Source organism: Papaver somniferum, chromosome 10 (genome assembly GCF_003573695.1).
Source record: "Papaver somniferum cultivar HN1 chromosome 10, ASM357369v1, whole genome shotgun sequence".
Classification (NCBI taxonomy): Eukaryota; Viridiplantae; Streptophyta; class Magnoliopsida; order Ranunculales; family Papaveraceae; genus Papaver; species Papaver somniferum.
The window spans coordinates 16,177,857-16,185,749 of NC_039367.1; the positions used below are offsets into that span (position 1 = coordinate 16,177,857).

Below are 7,893 nucleotides of genomic sequence, written 5' to 3' on the forward strand. Positions count from 1 at the left end.
TTTGTGGAGTGAGTAAACCTGTTACCGCTACTCTTACAGAATCAATAACAATGTCCTTAAATTACAATCATGAAAGATCGTTTCTGTAGTTGAAATCTAACAGTAAAATACCCAAAAGAAGGTATGGAAAGGCATATATAAGAAGGGAAACTAATTAAGACCACCTATTTCAACAATGGGGAAGGGTCGTTTCAGCATTTAATCAGTTATACTCCCTCCGTCCAACTATTAGTTGACCTAGTAGTACAATTTAAAAATGATTTCTCTCAAATTATATCACATATATTCGTAAATTTTATATCATTGAAAAGCATTTTAAAACATCTACTAATGAATATAAACATGAGTATCAAATGATATAAAATCAATTATTAATGAGACAAAATGTAAAAATGACTAGGTCAACTAATAATGGGACGGAGGGAGTATTATTATCAAGCATACAATAACAACGGAAAAATCGGCTGTGCTGTGAACATGCCTCTCGAAGCTGCTCTTAGGACTACTCATAAGGCAGACGGCAGTATTCTTGAACAATATAACCAAATTATTTTACCATCTCCTGCGAATAGATTGCTTGATTAACTCAGATATGATCACTAATATATTTTCAAGGAAACGTACTCGGTAATATACCGTATCAAGGGGAGCTTGAAGGTGATCACCAAAATATTATCTCCACAGCAGTTGCATTTGGATCCAAGTTCTGATCAAGTATAAATTCGGCAATAGGAACTGTATCGGTCCCTTCAGAATTCCCCTCCTATTAAACCCCAAAAATTTTAGGCGCTTCACTACAAAAGTTACTAAAAGAAGAGGAAAATGATTCTCATCAATCAAGCTAGAGTACAGATAGAATTATATACAGAAAGGGAAAGATATTGACATGCATCCGATGGTATCAGGTTAGGACAACCAACAGGTGTCTAAGCTACTAACTAACCTCTAATGGCTAAGACAATTATCGCTAACTTTAACAAACTCCACTAACTAACAGTTGTTTTTGTTATCTAACTGACAATTACGCACCACCTGAACAAAATAAGCACATAGATAACGCTAACCTCATCTCAAGTATCACAATTGTAGTACCTCCACAGAAGCTGTGGATGAGGCTCGTGGAACATCTACAGCTATATTAGAGGATGACAGTATGAAAAATCCCATCTATATAACTAACACAGAAATAACAAAAAGCTTAAATTATGATCAACAAACACCTGGAATTTAAGACAATGACGAAGAATAAGGCTAGTGTTCATGTGCAATCAAACTAAGGAAAATGGATAATGGGGTCATGCAGCCATATATCCCCACTATACATCCACAAGCTCACTAATATGGTATGTGCACCTTAATCCAAGTGAAATCGCTGGGTTAATGATAACATCTAGTACTTAGTTGCTTTAACTGAATATTTTTCTTTGTTTTTGAGGCTTCTAAATGAAATCACTTGAACAACCAAAATAAAAGAGAACAGAAGCATTCCACGTTCCAAAGTTAGCGCCTAGTTTACTAGTGTATTCTAGTAAAACAGTAAAAAAATCACATGTTAATTGTTAAATACTTCTTTGATCTCAAAAGAACAAAATGAGTTTCGTCTTCAGTGTTTACGAAAATTTATAATCAAGCCTTTTCACCATAATGGTCTCTAATAGAATTAATAAAACCCATTATTGAATGGGTTCTGAAACAACATAAAAATTTAAGGTGTACCGCATAAGATATACATACAGAACTCTTTTGATGAGCCGAGTTTCTTTTCATTAGCTTTATTTTTTTACTTTCAAAACACAAGGAAAGAGATATGTGCATATACTTGGTAAAATGTTTCAATAATAAGAAATTGTTCAGGGTGAAAAGATTGGTAGCGAGGGTGCATTTTTACCTTCACATATAGACGACTCCTAGGAACAGCTCAATCTGATATACATCTCTTTGGAAACCATCATCTTGTTGAAAGAACTGAAACAATCAAAGAAACATATCAATAGTGTGAACTACTGATTGTTTATTTCTCTAGTTTGTGTAGAGGAACGTACAATCTCCCCTGTAAAATAATAGACCGTAAAACATTTGAAGAGCTTATCTTTGCTGGATCACCAGAAGAAAGCATTAAGTAGCAATTAGTTTGAAGCATAATCTGTACGTGGTACTCAGTAGCAAGAACATTAAATCTATATTTTTCATTGCACCAAAGGTGCCTATTCATGAAGTATGACTGGAGAGTTAAGGCCACATGCAAGATATGGATCGAAGCACAAACCTGAGAAAAATGGTTAGGTGCAAAGTCTAGCACGGGAGCTTCTTCTCTCCCTAGATGTGCAAGGTCGAGAATCATGACCAAGTTGCCTCATGCCTCTTATTGTCGTTCATTCGGATGCAATAATGAAGGGAAATTGTTAAACGATATTTTTTTTGTGTTGGATGATTAAACTGTTGGGTTCAATTTCGAAAAGAAAGGAAAGAAAATAAAAATAATAAATAATCATACAATTGTTTGAAAAATTACTTAACCAATCAACAAAATGTAATACAATTAGATGCAACAACATTGAAGTTAGGCCACCCTTGACTTCACTGAATGTATTTATTTTCTGAAATAAATAAAAGTGTCTAAATCTATTTATTTTCTGAAATATTTTTTCAACTACTAAAGAGAGGGAGAAAAAAAGCCAAGTCAGCCAAATCGAACGCATAACAAAGATTTGATGGTAATATTCTCAATAAATATGGATGACACTAAGGCAGAAGAGTTTCTTTAACTCCTGACAACTGTAAGCTTTCTGATGGTATTTGCTACAATAAAAGTTAGGCCACCCTTGACTTCACTGCAGATATCATCGTAGGCCTTGAATGTTGGCGTAGCGCCTCAGATGCCTAAATCTACCAATACACCAAATGATCAACTACTTGACAATGTAGATCTCAATGATGTGCACAATGACTAAACATATCTCCTCCAACCAATGTGGACGATTCTTAGTATTGTACCCTTATTTCAAACTTGCATTCATCTATTTTGCACAAATTGTAGTAAGAAAGGAGACATAAGAATAAGAATTACTTTAGTTAGATACTGCCAAGTTGAACAAAATCCATGAGATTACTGAAATACGTTTCCCAAGAAACTGGAAGGTGTCCAATCAAAATATTACTACACTCTCTATAAGTTATGTTACTAATGGCTGTGGTGTTTTGGCCTATAATGTGGTGGCAGCAACTTATGAAGGGATTGGCCACCTGAATCATATCCTTAGATAAAAAGTAAAGTCAAGTGGAACTGAGCATTACCAGAATGGTTCATGACCTCTGGTTGTCGCCATAGCTGAGCAGATTCATAAGCTAGATGGAGCACAAATCTCAAACGCAATGGTAGAGGGCTCGAGATGATGGAACGGTCAGAAGTCAGAAGACTCGGAAATCTAAATGTTAGTTCTCGGCGAAGTCATTCTACAATTGATTTAGTGAAAACTTTGTCTTTTCTCCATGTTCTGCAAATTACAAACAAAAATCAATTGTTAATCCCCAACGAATAATTAAGCAATTTAATATGTTCAGATCAAAGAAATTCTCAAAATAGAAAAAACAATCATAAAATGATAGATTGTATACCTCCAAAACATTCTTCATATTAGTCCTGGAAAGCCATGAATCTCTTCTTCTATCGATTTCTTCTTCTTCTTCTTCGTTTATTTTATTTGAGGTTCTCTAAACCTGAGTCAAAGTTAATGACCTAACAAGAATTGAAAATCAAAATTAACATCATATACAAAAGCCTTAAACCATCTAGAAATTCTAATTAAAACGGGCTCACTTTGTAAGAGAGAGGTGCAAATCCTGACCGATAAGAGTGACTGACTAACTGTGTTGGTTGGTTCTGTGTGTGGTGAAGAAGTGGGAGTGCTTTGACCCGATGGAGTTAGAGAGGAAATGAGTTGGTGGAGTCGAAGGAAGGGTTACACAGCAAACTCGCAAATTTGTAAGTTATGCTCCACTATGGACATGCCAAATGGCAAACTCGATCGGTATACTGGTAGATTTGCAAATTTGCTCATTGGGCAAAGTTCTACAGAGCAGTATAGATTTGTTTGCGAGGCAGAATTTCTGCGGCCAATGACCGAAACCGCAGCGCTCGATGCTAGCTCATCCTGATCTTATCATCCAATGGTTAAAACTTAATCCTCCATTAATATTTAATTTGAAAAAGAATGCAACTCGCACCTTTTTTTCGCACTTGTCGTAATATCATTAGAATTATTGTATAACATTAACATCTGTGGAACTCTTTTAGTTTTCCCAAATATGGATTCCTATTTTAACATGGCTAAGTTCATGGAGAACCAACGTGTAGACGAAAACCAAAAAATTGTTGGCCGAAAGATCATGGATAAGGAACTTAAAAACAAAAAGAAAAAAAAATTGGAGAAATTATTTAATAATTGGGACAAGCATAATATTCTTAGTTCATGGAGAACCAACGTGTGACGAAAACCAAAAATTTGTTGGCCAAAAAGATTCGTGGAACTTAAAAATCAAAATCAAAATCAAAAATTGGAGAAATTATTTAATAATTGGGACAAACATATTATTCTTACAACAAAAACGGTACCACCAGGGGCATCTTATTAAACAAAACTGGAAATATGTCCTTTACATGTCGGTAGAAGGTAGCCGAGCAACAAGCTGGGCACCAACACCTTTTTGAATAATAATACCTATCCTATGAAATAGAGACCCTCCTATTTTGCAGTTGGCATTTTGGTTTGCGAGACAATTCTTCAACCTCTTAAGAAAAGCGCATGTGTCTTCACCAAGTTCTCCCAACGTCGTAAAAGTCAGCACGCTAAACTCATAACCATGTTCTAGGCATTTGTCCAAATACTTAGCACGTTTGCGTGTAATGGCAGTGGAAATTGCATGTCGGGGTGTGAAGTTCACGGTGCTAGCACTAGTGAATGGAGAGACCCCATTGACATCGAAGCATACATCACGACCGTTAATCCAATTGTAGACAAGCAAATCCGCCGGTCTTAAAGCATTAGCGTTTTCCGGAAAAAACAACCCATGGGTGCTTCTTTACGAGTTACAAATCCAGCCTTATAACAAATATCTGCAAATACATCTTGTACCAAATCATGGCGGAATTTAGGGCCAACATCCTTAGCACAATGTAATGCATGATCCCCTAGATATCCATGGCATGATTGCAACTAGTGCATTGGCTATCTTCAGCAAAGAGAGGGATACATAGATGATATTGAAGTACAGACCTAAACTGACGAGGGCCTATAGCTTGGTTAAGTCCAGGTATGGGTATGGTTTTTAGGAAATCCATTGCGTGAGCAGTACGGTTGGCATGCCATAAGTGAGTTTGTCTAGCAGACAAGGGGTACCTGTTGAGAAGTTCTTACGTGATCACACCAAAGTATTGGTCCGCCAAAGACTTCATGAACTGAGGGGCAGCAACATTGATGTTGAAACTCGAAAGGGAAATCCCACAAGACCGATTATAAACCTGTAGGGAATATTGATAGGACTGACTAGAGTCGAAAGTAGTTGTGTCTTGTAACAGAGTACCTTGTAGGTTTTGGGTTTGTGCGCAAGATGCAAGGTAGCAGTATTTAGTTATATCCGACATGGTATAAACACCTAAGCCGCCATATTCAATAAGTAGTGTGTCCAGACGCGGTTGAATGACACCGAAACCAGCCCCGTCACCAACAATCAGTTGGTGCAGATACATGAGCAATTGTTGATCAAACAAATCTGTTGCTGCTTGGAAAACTTGGGGCCTTATCGTGCGTAGTGTAAAATAAAGATGAGACACGCCTGTACAATTACGGAGTAAAAGCAACTCGCTTTGTGGATCATGCAACTGTTTAATGGATTCCATTAGCTTAGATATTTTGCGAACTCTTTCCAAAACCAGATCGTTGTAGTATTGATGATTTAAGCTGACAGGACCTCCTAATACTTTGACGCCAATTTCGGGGTTGCCAATGTTAGCCGGGAAAAGATCTGTTACGGCAATTCTCGGGTCAGAGGAAGGCCAAAATATCTCCGTCTTGCTGATATTCAAATGTAAACCCCGTGCAGGCCCTTCACGTTGTATAATACGCAAAGCTTTGGATATTTCCAAGATATCGCCAGCTATAGTGTCGTCGTCCAAGTACCATGCATGAAAATCCAGTGCACATTCCGTAGCTATCTTGTTCACAACAGGATGGAGAGCTAAATCGAAAAGAAGAGGCCCCAAAGGTCGCCTTGTTGAACACCGAGTTCCGATAACAAGATTGAATATCTATAGTAAAGTCTCGCAGGTTTGGAATACCAAAATTCCACCAAACTAGCTATGCTAGGGCAATTGTGTTAGAGCATTTCTCGGTCGAACTCGTATGCGTTGGTATCTCAGGCATGTTTGTCAATGTTAGTGATCAAAACTATAAGTCTTGATTTCTAGTCTACTATAGCTAAGGCCTCGGACTAGGATAGAAAGTGTAGTTGAGCTCAAGAACTCCATGGAAATCATCATACAAGACGAAGGACTACTCAAGGAACTGGTGGATCTTCATCGACTAAAAGGTATGTGGAGATTTGAACTTATCTATCACTCAAAAGTCTATTTATCTCCTATCTTGAGACAAAAGTCGTTTTGCTATATAGACTTAGATTATACACATTTGGTATTTCGAGCCGAGTTTATCTCACCTATCTATTTATCGAAATATGTGTTGGTAAAGCTTTCGCTTTAGCCAAGTTCATCTTTACCTAGTGACGAAAGTCATGTTATGTTTCAATCACTTTTAAAATTGCTCTGACGAAAAATGGTTTGTGAATAACAACTATATAACGTCCTCTAAGAATGTTTCAATGATTGAAATGAGAGTTTAGACTATATAACCATTTGGAGGATATAAGCATTATTGTGGAAACACATATATGTATAAGTCCTTATTGCTTGAACCGAAGTTTGCGAACTTTATTGATCAAGTGAACCGGAGAAGTGTGTGAGCTAAGTCCGTGAACCCAGTCCGCGAACTGGCGAAGTTCTCAAACCCGAGAATTTCTGCTGGAGTTTGTGAACTCCATACGGGAACTTAAGTCCGCGAACTTGAGTAGGTTATGTCTAAAACCGATGTTTAGTGAACTTATCTTTATAAACTAAGGAATGCAATTGCAAACCGTGGCTAGAGAGTTCATGAACTGATTCATGTGAATCAAATCGTTTTTGCTTCAATTGTGTCTTGTGTAGTACATAAGATTTCCTTGCAATTGAGCAACTCTCTAACTAGTTCATTTGAGTCATTTGAACTAGTTATGGTGAAGAAGAATATGGTTGATATGAAAGTGATCATATGGCTAACCATTTGGTTATCTATTATTGAACCAACTAATGTACAAGTTTGAGTACCATTACACAAGCCCAGGAACGTGCATTCCATTTGTGTATAACAAGATATGTTTTCGATCTAACGGTTGATAAATATTAGCTTGAATCTAAATCAGGTTTTCATCTAAAGGTGAATATAGAATGCTTTGTTACCAAGCTAACATTAATTGCAAACCCTGATTTGAAAGACTATATAAGGGAGAACTCTAGCAACTGGGAAACCTAATCCCCACACATTCGGTGTGATACTAATTGTGCTAAGCTAGAGTCGATTCTCCTTTAACCTTTAGTTTCTTCTTCTAAACCAGGTTAATGACTTAAAGACTTCATTGGGATTGTGAAGCCAGACCGATACTACTTTGCTTGTAGTTGTGTGATCTGATCTTGTCGTTTATATCGTACGAGTATAATTGTAATAATTGGCTTGAGATTTCTATCTCTGATAAGCAAGATAAAAAGTAATCACAAACATCTTCGTCTCATCGTTTGTGATTCCACAA

At 36.9% G+C, this 7,893-nt stretch overlaps 1 long non-coding RNA gene across 5 annotated transcripts; it reads right to left on the minus strand.

The window, feature by feature from the left end:
• Nucleotides 1–283: 283 nt before the first annotated feature.
• LOC113317084 lies at nt 284–4,061 on the minus strand. 5 transcript variants are annotated; one of them, XR_003343232.1, is made up of 6 exons: nt 3,818–4,061; nt 3,616–3,736; nt 3,295–3,494; nt 2,267–2,361; nt 1,889–1,965; nt 284–763 (listed from the first exon to the last, which is right to left on the minus strand). It is a non-coding gene; the product is annotated as an uncharacterized LOC113317084 (long non-coding RNA). The 5 variants fall into 5 exon arrangements; XR_003343230.1 differs by having other exon boundaries at nt 2,267–2,436; XR_003343231.1 differs by having other exon boundaries at nt 284–562; nt 637–763; nt 2,267–3,494.
• Nucleotides 4,062–7,893: the final 3,832 nt, after the last annotated feature.